This window comes from Vespa velutina, chromosome 2, assembly GCF_912470025.1.
Source record: "Vespa velutina chromosome 2, iVesVel2.1, whole genome shotgun sequence".
Classification (NCBI taxonomy): domain Eukaryota; kingdom Metazoa; phylum Arthropoda; class Insecta; order Hymenoptera; family Vespidae; genus Vespa; species Vespa velutina.
The window spans coordinates 13,905,004-13,917,546 of record NC_062189.1 but is presented as its reverse complement, the minus strand read 5'-3'; the positions used below and the strand labels follow the sequence as shown (position 1 = coordinate 13,917,546).

Below are 12,543 nucleotides of genomic sequence, written 5' to 3'. Positions count from 1 at the left end.
AAAAAAATATAGAGATAGAGAGAGAGAGAGAGAGAGAGAGAGAATATAAAAAATCAAGTGTCTAGGAGCAAGGTCACGCACGAGTCCAAAGTCATTCTCCTCGTTCTCGAAGCGATGGATTTTATATTGGCAAAGTCGAGGTCGAGGATTTTGAAGCGACTTCTCCTAAGGAACATATGTCACTTGGCAAATTGCAGTGCGCGAGCTCTTTGGTGCACTTTGCGCTATAAACCACGGTCCGGCTGTAATCCTCCTCCTCCTTTTCCTCCATCTCTATCCCCATCTTCTTCTTCTTCTTCTTCTTCTTCTTCTTCTTCTTCTTCTTCTTCTTCTTCTTTTTTTTTCTTCTTCTTCTTCTTACTTCGTTCGAGCACTGTTAGAGCTCCACGGCTCGGTGAGTTCCCAGGAAGGTTCGGCGGGCGAGCTATAGCAACGGCAGCAATTGGACGTAGTTACGCATCGAATGACGATGCAAGCGAGGTGCGGAAGGCTGCTAGTCCTACATCTATCTCTTTCTCTCTTTCTTTCTCTCTCACTCTCTCCTTCTCGATCTCGTCTTTTCTCGCACCGTTAGCGAAGGAAACTGGATCTGGTAGATGCGTTTCGTGGAAAAGCATTGTTCGTGTAACACACACGTGCACGCAAATCCCACTCTCTGAAAGTACTATAGTCTAGTCCAAGTACACCTGCCTGTAGAAATCGAATGAGAACGAATCAGCCGTAGCAGATGATCGTATTGTTCGTCCACCCGCACTATTCGAACTCGTTTTGCCTTTGGTTCTCTTTATACGTCTGAATTCGTTGGTCAAAGGCTTTTCGGATCGCAATTCCGATCGAGTTCGATCTTACTAGACTTTGTTTCGAACGACATGATAGAAAGATATATATATATATATATATATATATATATATATCCTCGAAACAGATATATCTTCGTTAACGTTCGAACAAAGTAGTTCTTGCGTAAAAAAAACAATATAGTTATGAGTTAAAGTACGAATAAAGTCCAAGAAGGATTTTAAATCACGGAGATACAAGCGACGTCCAAGCGATTTGTATCGAGAAGAGTTCAACTTGATTTTCTTGAGGGAATGAAGTGTCCTACGGAAAAACTAGAAAACTACTAGGAGAGATGGTAACTTGCCAGAGTGTTTGAGGAAAAGAAAGAGAGAAAAAGAGAACGCGCCAGAAAAATATGAAAGAAGGAAAAAAAGAAAGAAAGAAAAAAAGAAAGAAACAAACAAACAAACATAGAAACAAATAAAGAAAGTAAGCAAGCAAGAAAGGAAGGAAGGAAGGAAGGAAGGAAGGAAGGAAGGAAGGAAGGAAGGAAGGAAGGAAGGAAGGAAGGAAGAAATAAATGAATGAATGAATGAAGAAAGGAAGAAGAAGAACGAAAGTCTTTGAAAACGGGAGAAGGAAAAAGATGAGACTGAGATAAATCCCTTGCTGGCACAACGACGTCTCTCGATTTCGTAACGTTTTCCTTTTACGAGTCTCTCAGGACGCATTAGTCGGCCGATGGCACGTTACATACTCCACGATCCTAATTATTAATGTTACGGTTATTACCGTTATAGCCACCGCAGGAGAACGACTTCGACCGTCTCATAAAGTAACGCCTTATCGATCCAGTGAACGCTCTCTGGCACACACCATGTCCCTCCCCCCTCCTCTTCCCCCACCCCCGCTGACTCTCATTCTCCTTTCTCTTTTTTCTTTCTGTTTTACCTCTACTCGCGCTCTTACGCTTTCTTTTTCTCCATGAGTCGGCTCGTGGAATGAACGAGACGATGGTCGCCAACGAACAATTCGCGCCAACTATTCGATACGTTCGCGCTATGCTAACGAAGCAGAAAATCTGATTTAGATCTAACGTTTCGAGATTGTACACCTCTATCAAATCGTTTTTCTTTTTGCTCTTTGTTTTTTTCTTTTTTTTAAATTCATCTAAAGTAACTACTCGTGGATTGTACCTCGCGGATTGGTATCGTTTTTCTATAAAACAATCAGATTTCAATTCAATTCAAGCCACTTGGAATTGAAAGTTGAAAAAAAAAAAAATTTAATTCTTTCTAGTGAGAACTTATTGTTAGAGAAAATGACTTTTTGCTTGATTACGATCGTAAAGCCGGTCTCTTGCCAAACGATTCATCTTCGTGCACTTTATTAATCCAGCCACGCGTGCTCTTCCATTTCTTCCATTACCGTCTCGCGCATGGAATGGAAATTTATTCGGTTCTTCTCTCTCTCTCTCTCTCTCTCTCTCTCTCTCTCTCTCTCTGTCCTTTTTCTCTCTTTAGCTTTTCGTTTGGGTCTTTGGTCCTATCCAGGGAAACCTTCTGACCTCTTTACTATTACGTACGAGGAATATGAATCCCGAACTACGTTCGAACGTGCATCTCCTTACGCGTCCGTTGAGAAATGGAGAACTGGGAATTAATGTTTCTTTTTCCATCCTCACTTTCTTTCACTTTCTTTAATGTAGATTTTTCTTGGAACAGCGAAAAGAATTTAAATTCTAACCTTTCATGCTGTTCTCTTGTAATAATAGAGGCACCAGGGAAGAGCCATGCATCATATCGAAAAAATTTTACGATTCTTTCCTCCTTTTCTTCCTTGCAATTCTTATCAGCCTAACATCGAGAATTTGACAGTTCGTAAAAACGTGCGAGCACGATTCCCATACTCGCTTGGCTTATGTAAATCGAATTTTGGATAATGCGATATAAATCGTCATAGAGAAAGGGCCTTCGTCTTCATAAAGTTTAAAATTAAAATTTATAAGGCGCTATATATCAATGAAAACTATCCGCTTTGTATTCGACATTGTAATCGAAGGACTTCGAATTGTCAACAATATCCAAAGTACATTGTGCGGCGCTTTTGTGTATTTTCTAAAAACAAACAAAGCTAAGGTACGGGGTGTTGAAGGTGATCGAAAAGTCATGTCAGTCTAGTTTTAGACACGAACGAATATGCAAGGTACGCGATACTTTCTTGAGCTTTACATTCGATAGAACTGATAAAAGGATTTCATCGATTTTTCCCATGCACTCGCAAACGTTTTAGTAAGTAATTGGAGGAGACATACAATATAAAATCGAGATCGAAAAGAAACTTTTATTCGCCCTTCGTACGTTTTACCTCGAATGACGACATACGTTACTATCTACGTTTTTCTCTTGTGATTGCAGGATCGTCGTCTTAGGAAGTGGAACATATAAGAAAGAAAAGGAAGCGGCAAAAGAAAGATCGAAGCAAGCGACTTCCATTCACGCATCGTTCACAGTGAGTCAATGAAAATCGAACGTTTTACGATCTTCCTTATACCCAACCTTTTTTACTGCTTACAATGTCGACGAATTATTCGGGACGGTAGATTAGAAATTATGCTCGAATCTAACCGATCGACTTTTACGATGTAACTCGCACACAATTTCACTAGTCAAAGTCACTGGCAAGATGTTTGGAAATTTATCGTCGATTCGACTAACAATAAGGACCACCGTCCGCGTCGATCGTAAAGAAACATCGCCATCACTGTTCACCGATAACCGTTCTACGTATCGTTGAACGATCGTCGAATCGTTTTGATACCATGACGATCTTTATGAGCGCAACTTTAACGTCTCGACGAGATATTATATACCCTTCCCCCCACCCCTTCATCTCCTCCTTACTACTCCATTTTCTTTTAAAGAATAAACGAACCTTCGTACGTACGTAAGTCGTAACACGTTGATCAAGAAGAACTTCCCTCTGTTTCGAACGATTCAACATCTTGACGTACGATACGAACTTTCCCCCCGCGTTTACTACACTTTGATTTCTCTCGTGACCAACACTATATCGTCGTTTATGGTCGTATCTACTAGGATACGTGAGACCCCAGCATTTTCATTTTTCCTCCGAGCTCGATTATTTACTCTTTTCGATTGTTACGTTTCTTGGAAATGGCCACAGACGATATTTCGATAATCTTTATGTTATCGATCATTTGATATTATTTACACCTATATCGCTAACTGACATAAGCGGATATTAAATATCGGAAAGAATGATTTCTTTTAATGCATTAAATAATGTATTATTGAATTATTCGATCATTCCATGTGAATAAGAATTATTTATGAAGTATAAAATTCTTATTAGCATGGAACACGAACGCTTGGAAATGAATCGATTAACTTGCTGTATCATTTCGCACGAATACGTATCCCGCGTAAATAATTTATAACGTCGGGATGTATTATTAATCGTCTACATGTGATATAGAAAAGGTAGAATAATAACAAATCGTTCCGCGTTCCATTCGGCTTTGGTTGCGTTTAAATTCGCAATTAAAGTGATCGTGAATATCATAATAGACTAAGAGTTTCGTCTTAGAGATTGAAATAAATTTCAAGTTAGTGTTCTCTTCTTACAGCGGCGATATCTCAACGAGAGAGACCAATGTAGAATGCCGGACATATTTTATTTTTCTTTTTGTCTTTTTCTCTTTTCCCCTGCGAAGAGATAAGTAGATAAAAGAGCAGACATCTTTCGGTATCTATCGCAATCTCGAGCATCTCTAAACTCGATCCTTGGCCATTACGTTAGGCGTCGTGTACCGCTTTGCCAGTGTCGTTCGAGACACTTACACGACGATTCGTTATACTCTCTGGTCTCGAAGTAGACCCTCTTTATCTCTTCCTTTCGTAAGACAGAGAGTACGATCGACGGTAGCGCAATGTGTGTGCGGTAGGCCTGCATAAGCTTGGGAATTTGATCTTATATTTGCGTCAGCACATCTCTCAGGAACGAAGATGAAAATCGAAAGAGAAAGGAGTACAAAGGAGAAACGGGAAGAGAGAGAGAGAGAGAGAGAGAAAGAGAAAGAGAGAGAGAGAGAGAGAGAGAGAGAGATGCAGGGAGTCAAGCATCTTCATGCTCCTTGCTTATGTTAGCTTCCACTCTCTTCCACCCTTACTTCGAGATATCTCGAGTGGCAGTGTAACGCGGTAGAACGGTACGTAATTAACGCCTCATGTAGATGCTATCGGCTCGTGGAAGATACGCGAAGGGAAAGGGCCGCGTGACGACCGGTGATATACGGCCTTAGCCTACCGTAATGGAATATTATTATCGGTCAGCATCAACTCGTTGGGGTTGAATTAGTGATAGTGGTGATGCGCCTCTGGCGACGACGCCATCGTTGACATCGTCGACGTTGACGTCGTTTTCATACTCCTCAGTATCCGACAAACTAAACTATCCCTCTTTTATTATACTTTATTTTCTTTCTTTCCTTCTTTGTCCTATAAATGGAAAAGCTACTTTGCTAAACTGAATAAAAGTGAATATCTAATTAAATATAATACAAAGTAGGTGCGTAAATTTTCAGATTGAATTAATGATAGTGGTTGTACGCCTCTGGCGATGACAGCGTCGTTGACATCGTTGACGTCGACGTCATTTACATGCTGCTAGATGTCCGACGAACTAAACTATCTCTTTTTTATTATACCATATTCTCTTGCCTTCTTTTTCTTATAAATAGAAAAATCTATTTTGCAATTGAATTAAAGCGAATATTTAGATAATAATATAATATAAAAATAAATGTAGATTTTGTCGAAGATCTTTCGAAAGGCTGGCGATTTTTAGTATTTTCAGAGAAATCGAGAATTTCTCCAGCTCGAGAAAATATCGTAGGATCGATCGAACGATAAAGAGAAACCATTCGTAGAAAGGTATACCTTTCACGGATAGACAATAATCTTTGATTGTATCAGTCTTCGTGTTCGAAGAAAATTTTTCGACTAAGGGGCCAAAATTTGTGAAGTTTCTTTTCTCTTTTTGTTGCTTCAATTTACCAAACGCTCTTTCTTTTTCTACAAATGAGTTTAGACTTTGAAAGTTAAATATAGAGTTTGTCGTGAGAACAATTTCGAAATGGCTTATTCGAGAAAGTTTATCGAATATAATCGTTAAATAAAAGGATCAAGCTGTCTAAACAAGGAACATCAAGAAGACGTTCGATCAGTAAAATAATGTGAGAACGAAAACGCGTTGAAAGTCAATAGAAATTCGATGCGGAAAAAAAGATAAAGGAAAAGAAAGGAAAGGAAAGGAAAGGATTCAAGGGACCATTGTATTGTTGAAACTCTCTGCCGAACTTCGTTGTGACTTCTTAAAAAGTCGTAAACGACGTAGAAAGGCAACACGTTCCAAAAGTGTCTTTCACTAACGTGAACGTTTCCCAACGTAGGATTCTCCTTTTTCATCTGCTGACCGACATCTCTTATCTATCCTTAGCTAGAACGATTATTTTGCCTTTTACCGGCAAGATATCTCATAGCTTTTTTTGGTTGATCCTTTAGCTCTTCTGATAATACAATTTTTCTACTACAAATCGAATGACACTATTCGAGCATTTACCGAAAAGATGATACACAACGAACGACATATTTTCGATACGAGCGAGCCCTTCTCGTGTACCTGAAATATAGATTCGGATTTACAAAAACGAATGAACTGATCAGTATTCCCGATGCATATTTCATTCGTGCGGGTTGCCCCGATGCTACTGCTGATAATTTATGTGGCTGTTAATTTCTACGATAGCAGTTCGCCCGTTGGCGATTTATTTACACTGGAAATACGGTCATTAGTATTTATTTGTAATCGCCGAACGAAATTGCATTAACGAGCGGACGAAGACAATCGTTCGTCGATCGTTGAGAAAAAAAGAATTGCTAACAAGAAAAGCGGATTAATTCGAACAGAGTAATTGTTTTTTGAAAAGACCATTTTCTCTCTCTCTCTCTCTCTCTCTCTCTCTTTCTCTCTTTCCTTGTGTACTTTTCGAGCTCACTTCGTTTCGCTTAGGTTTACACTGATATCATTTCTGCCGGATAACAGCCGTAATCCTTAAGGAGCAAGTGTGGAAGATGGCCACATGGCCGGTTAAACGTCGTTTAATAAAGCACATAAAAGAGGTACGGAGGGCGCGAAAGTAACGTGCAAAGTATGTAATAACGGTGCGGCCGGAGAATACATGCGATTAAAGGGAAGAAAGGTGAGAGGAGTAAGAGTAGGGAGGGATAAACGATCCGACAGCGAGAGAAAGAGAACGACGAGGTGGAGAGAAGTAGTAATAGTAGTAGTAGTAGTACTAGTAGTAGTAGTAGTAATAGTAATAGTAATAGTAATAGTAATAGTAGTAGTAGTAGTAGTAGTAGTAGGGTGAGAGCTCGTAGAATGCGGGAGGAAGATTCTAGGTGCGCCTTTCAAAGTGAAAATTGAGACGCGATTACGTATTTTATGGTAGTGACGATTTTCGAAAAATATGGCCGCATACCGACGCAACGGCTAAGTCATAAAATCAGCATATTCCCAGGGCGGAGAACAGTATCATGAATTTCTCGAAGGGAAAGAAAGTAAGAGCCCCGGATCTGGAACGAAGGATTTATTCGAGCATGGATTACGGTTTGCCTCCTTCGTCAAGCACGCTTAGTGATGCACACGGAAACATATACGAACGAATTGTGCTTTAATTTCTTCCTGTTTTTTTTTTTTTTTCTTTTTTTTTCTACGAAATTTGTATTTTTGAAAAAAAAAAAAAACAAATAAATTAAACATAATTTAGAATAGAAGATATTATAACGTAAATTCTAAAGATAATCTTAAATCCAAGACCATATTTTTCGACGATTCATGATTACGTCGAGTTTTTTCTCATCAAAACTCGTGAACTTCGATGTTCTATGTTATTTGCGAAGATGAATCCGGACTTCATTGTTACATCGACGTCGTTTCAGGAAACGAGGGTAATGTAATCGCGCAACATGCAATTGATATGTTCCTACGCGAATATAGAGAAGTGAAAGAGAGAGGAAAGAGAGAGAGAGAGAGAGAGAGAGAGGGAAAGAGAAGTAGAAAAAACTTCTTTCACCGTTGAAACAATGCACGTATCCGCCGGAAGCGACACCCTTTTTTAAACGTGTTTGTTAGTATATGCGAAGACTATCCTTGCCTTTCTTTCTCTCTCTCTCTCTCTCTCTCTCTCTCTATATATATATATATATATATATATATATATATATATATATGTGTATCTCTTTCTCTCTCTTTCTCCGAACCATTGGTCTTTGGTTGGTGTAACATGCTGCGTTTATACGTCGACTATTACTCATTCGCCTCCGGCCCCCCTCACACATACTCACTCTCTCTCTCTCTCTCTCTCTCTCTCTCTCTCGTTCTCTCTCGTTCTCTCTTATCTTTACCCTTCTTCCTTTAGCCGACAGCTTACATCAGTGCAGCGCGCAGTAAACATGCACTTTCAACGTTACATCTGTCTAGAGCGCGCGCGTTGTTACTCGCTTGAACTCTCCTCTACTTTACCTTGGAATCTTCTTCTTCTTATTCTTCTTCTCCTCTTTCTTCTCCCCCTTTTCTCTACGTTCCTTCCGTCTACCAACTTACCTTCCGTCTCGTGGAATCCGCGTAACGGTACGCGTTGAAATTGTGGCATATCGAAAGCGCGAATTGCACCGGCGGTACCGTGAAATTACACCCATTGCCCGGTACAAGAAAACCACTGCGCGTACTGCGTATCGTCCTGCCGGCGTTCCTGCTCCTTCTCACTGTTGTTTCCTTCCCTCGAAACTTCTCTACGTACGTATATACGTAACTAACGTACATATGTGCATCAAGTTTTCCTTCGTATATCTTGGTACTCGCTTTTGAACTTTTCGTGTTCTCCAATGGAAAAATTGTATTTCGTTTTTTTTTTTTTTCTTTTTCTTTTTATTTTATTGAGACAAAAAGTAACTTTTTGATCTTCGTTCTCAAAGGAGATATTTTTGGATTAGTTGGATTAGTTGTTGGTTCTTTGAACGAACATCTTGTGTGAAGAGAAAGAGAGAGAGAGAGAGAGAGAGAGAGTGGCCGATAGATCGCGGGATTGCTTTTGATCACCGAAAATAAAGGAGCGATTCTAATCTATGGTCGGTACACGTCAGCCAATTAGAGTTCACCGCGAGCGTTTCCTCGAAGTTAGATTGCTGGATCTACTCGGTGTACTTAATGAGAACGTTCCTATAATCGTTTGAAGAAAGCAAAGGAAATACTCTCGATTTAATACAGTTGGTTGTGTCAAATAATCGATTTGATGCGACGACAAATTTCTTTAGAATTTTCAAATGGAATATCGAAACTTCGCATTTATTTCAAGATCAGAAAGATTTTCTTTAGAAGTTATTTTTGTCGAAGGTGCGTCGATTGAAAGATGAGGTAGAATCGATCAATGGAACGGAGGTAGATTCGAAATAAAGCTCGCTTTAATTTCGTTTCTAGAAAAGTGCAGCAACCGATAATGGCCAGTCGTTTCTCCTAAGAAGTCGGAACGTGGACCATCGGCTCCACAGTAATAACGGTAGTCGCTACAAACTCTCATTGCCTTTGGGCTATCTCTTTATTGGACGCTTCCTTGCATAATCAATACCAACCATTTCTTTCCTCGATAAGTAGTATATATACCTACCGAGAACCTACTTTTATCCACTCTTCAGATGCGGAATAACATTATTCCGAAAGAATGATATTATCGTTTCTCTTCTTTTCACTTCTTCTTCGATCATGCCTAGATGAACTTTCTTTAAAATGCAGATACCTCGTTTCTTACTTACGAATGTTGATCATATGTATAGATATATCGTCATATTCAATATTATACGTCGAAAAGTTTAAAAAGAAAAGATGAAAGGAATAATAGCGAGTCGTACGAGAAAGTAGTACGAAGGAAACGTCAGTGACTCGCAAAAGAATGTCCGTGTCATTCGCGAGTGTCGAACCGAAACGAAATAAAGAGGTAAGACGGATCTTGTAGACATTGGAGACAGGAAATCGTCGGTAGTCTTCTTCCTCCCCTCCCATTTCTCTTTCTCTCTCTCTCTCTCTCTCTCTCTCTCTCTCTCTTTCTCTCTCTCTCTTTTTCGTTTCGTACTTTTCTTATATACTTTATCTTTCTCGCATTTACCGTGTAACCTGAAACTTCGAGTAGCAAAAGGGAATTCTAAGGGAAGACAGAAGATTAATCTGGAAGTCGAACGCGATAAAAAAAAAGAAAAAGAAAGGGAAAAGAAAGGGAAAAAGAGAGAGAAAAAGAAAAGAAAAAAAATATGGCCCGGTCGAACGAACTTTGCCTGAATCTTTCTTACTCCTTTATATACGCACGTACATATATATATATATATATATATATATATATATATATATATATATATATATACATATAAAGAGAAACTCTCTCTCTCTCTCAACTGACACTTCACCATCTTAGGCGTTAGTCGGAAGAATATTTTCAAGTAAGAGAAGTCGAGTGATGGAGGTGGCGAATATCGCGAGAAAAGATGGAGTAGTCAGAGAAGACTTTTAAAGTCCGTGAACGATTAAATATCATATTCAAATATTCCACCGTCTGTTACTTTAACCACGATGAAACGTTTCCTTTCCATCCACTTTGATGTTTTTCTTTCCCCTTTAAAGGTGGCCGTCTATCCTCTCTCTCTCTCTCTCTCTCTCGCTCTCTCTCTTTCTTTCTCTTCTCAGATTCCATAGATCTCAACGTCAAAACGGTACGATAGAAAAATCATAATTCCTTCTCGTGGCTGGACACGAGAGACGAGGCTCGCCACGTCTCAAGCAGCAAGACACGGTACACTCTGGACTGTTCCGATGTTCCTCGTTATCCTTTTTCTCAGTTTACACAAATCATAGGATCTTCAACTTCTTTATTTTTTTCTTTTCTTTTTTCCTTTTTTTTTTTTTCTTTTTCTCCTTATTCCTAAAGAAGCTCGAGAAGCAAGTCGTTTCGAACGCGAAAGCAACGAAGAGATAAGAAAAAGAAGGGAGTCAGCCGAATAATAGGAGAAGTTACACCAAGAAAAAGAGAAGGAAGGCGAGAAGAGAAGGCACGACCCGGAGGGTCCCTGAAACGAAGGCAAGGGAAGACGAGAAGAAGGTACCCTGCATTCCTTCACGCTTATTGGTTTCATCAGATTGCTTTGCTTCTATTAGGTGTGCTGTCTATACGGATATACCACGTACCGTCGGCACGTTCTCTAATACCCCGAAGGAACACCAAACAAATGAAACGGCGCGCTTCGCTTCGCTCTTCTCCTCTTCGCTCCTTTCTCTCTCTCTCTCTCTCTCTCTCTCTTTCTCTCTCTCTCTCTGTTTCGATTCTCTTCCTCTTCCTCAGCCACAGCCATCCGCTTCTCCAATATATATATATCTTCCTCCCTTCCCATGCTTCCACCCTCTTCTCCTATCTCTCCGCCACACCACGTTCTCGAGTAGCAAGAGACCGTTCGATAGTAGTTGCGCAATATGGGGTCGAAGAACCACACCTCCACACCTATATATACCTTCGATAAACGTTCGTATTGTATACGAAAGCCCACACACCCATGTAAATTTCGGAAACCCGCTCATATGCATGTACAACCTCCATAAGTGCCTATTCCGTACTGTTGAAACCATTTTGACGTTCGAATGCATCGAGACAGATAGTCGGCTAAGTAGATGAAATAGCAAATAATTAATTACAAATTAAGATAAATTAATAAAATACGTGAGTAAACAAATGAAATAAGTTAAAAATTAGAGATAGATAGAGAAATATTGATAAGAGAAGACGAGACCAGAATAGAATGATTTTTTAATTCATTTATCCTTTCGTTCGATAAAAGTGAAATGAAAAATGGGGTTGATTAGAGGAAAAAGAAAAGCAGGTAAATGGATAATCTTGGTTAGATTTACGGTGCTTTTAATTCTATAAGCGGATTAAAAGGATAACGTTTGATGGGGGATGGATTTGTTAATATTTTTGCGTTAAAGTTTACACGATATTTCTCAAATATTTACACGTACGGACGTGAAATGAGACATAAGTAAAGAAAATAAAATAAAACGATTTACTATACATCTGATAGTGTACGAATATGTGCGATACAACTTTAATAAAGATGAATGAAATCGAGCAAAGAAGTTGCGAGCAATCGGTTCAAGTAATACAAACATACGTTTATATATATATATATATATATATATATATATATATCCCTTGAAACGTAATCAAGTGTCGAAGAAATACGAAACTCGCTTACATAGTTAAGTATTTAGGTTCGTAAGCATATATCGCGTTATCGTGTATCTGTGTATATGGATATATAGTAGGAGGAGGATCAGCGGCCGCGTTTCTAGTATCAACGAGCGTAAGTATCATCGACTTAAAGTAGTACTCCATGGCTGGGCAAAGAACGAAGAAGGCGGTAAGAAAAGAAAGTACGGTAAGCGTACAATGAAAGGGCACTTGCAGCTATATAATACATATGTATATATGGGGATGCACTATATACATTTACATATATGTAGATGCGCCGTACGCTCCGAATGCAGCACTTGAGGGCCGTGGAGGGCGGACTACGTGTACGCCGTACACGTCGTCGACTTCCTTAGATCGTATATTGCGAGATTTATAAATCTTGTAAATAT

At 39.4% G+C, this 12,543-nt stretch overlaps 2 protein-coding genes across 5 annotated transcripts in view; one reads left to right on the top strand and one right to left on the bottom strand.

Moving 5' to 3' along the window:
• Positions 1-12,543, bottom strand: part of LOC124946900 (autophagy-related protein 16-1) — a 341,231-nt gene that overhangs the window by 80,532 nt on the left and 248,156 nt on the right. The window lies entirely within an intron of this gene.
• LOC124946899 overlaps positions 1-12,543 on the top strand; it is a 163,380-nt gene that overhangs the window by 34,979 nt on the left and 115,858 nt on the right. For 2 of the 3 annotated variants that reach the window (XM_047488311.1, XM_047488312.1), the window contains exon 2: positions 3,198-3,291. The exons of the other annotated variant lie outside the window; for it this stretch is intronic. The gene's annotated coding sequence lies outside the window, so the exon portion shown is untranslated. The remainder of the gene's footprint in view (positions 1-3,197; positions 3,292-12,543) is intronic. 3 annotated transcript variants of the gene reach the window in all.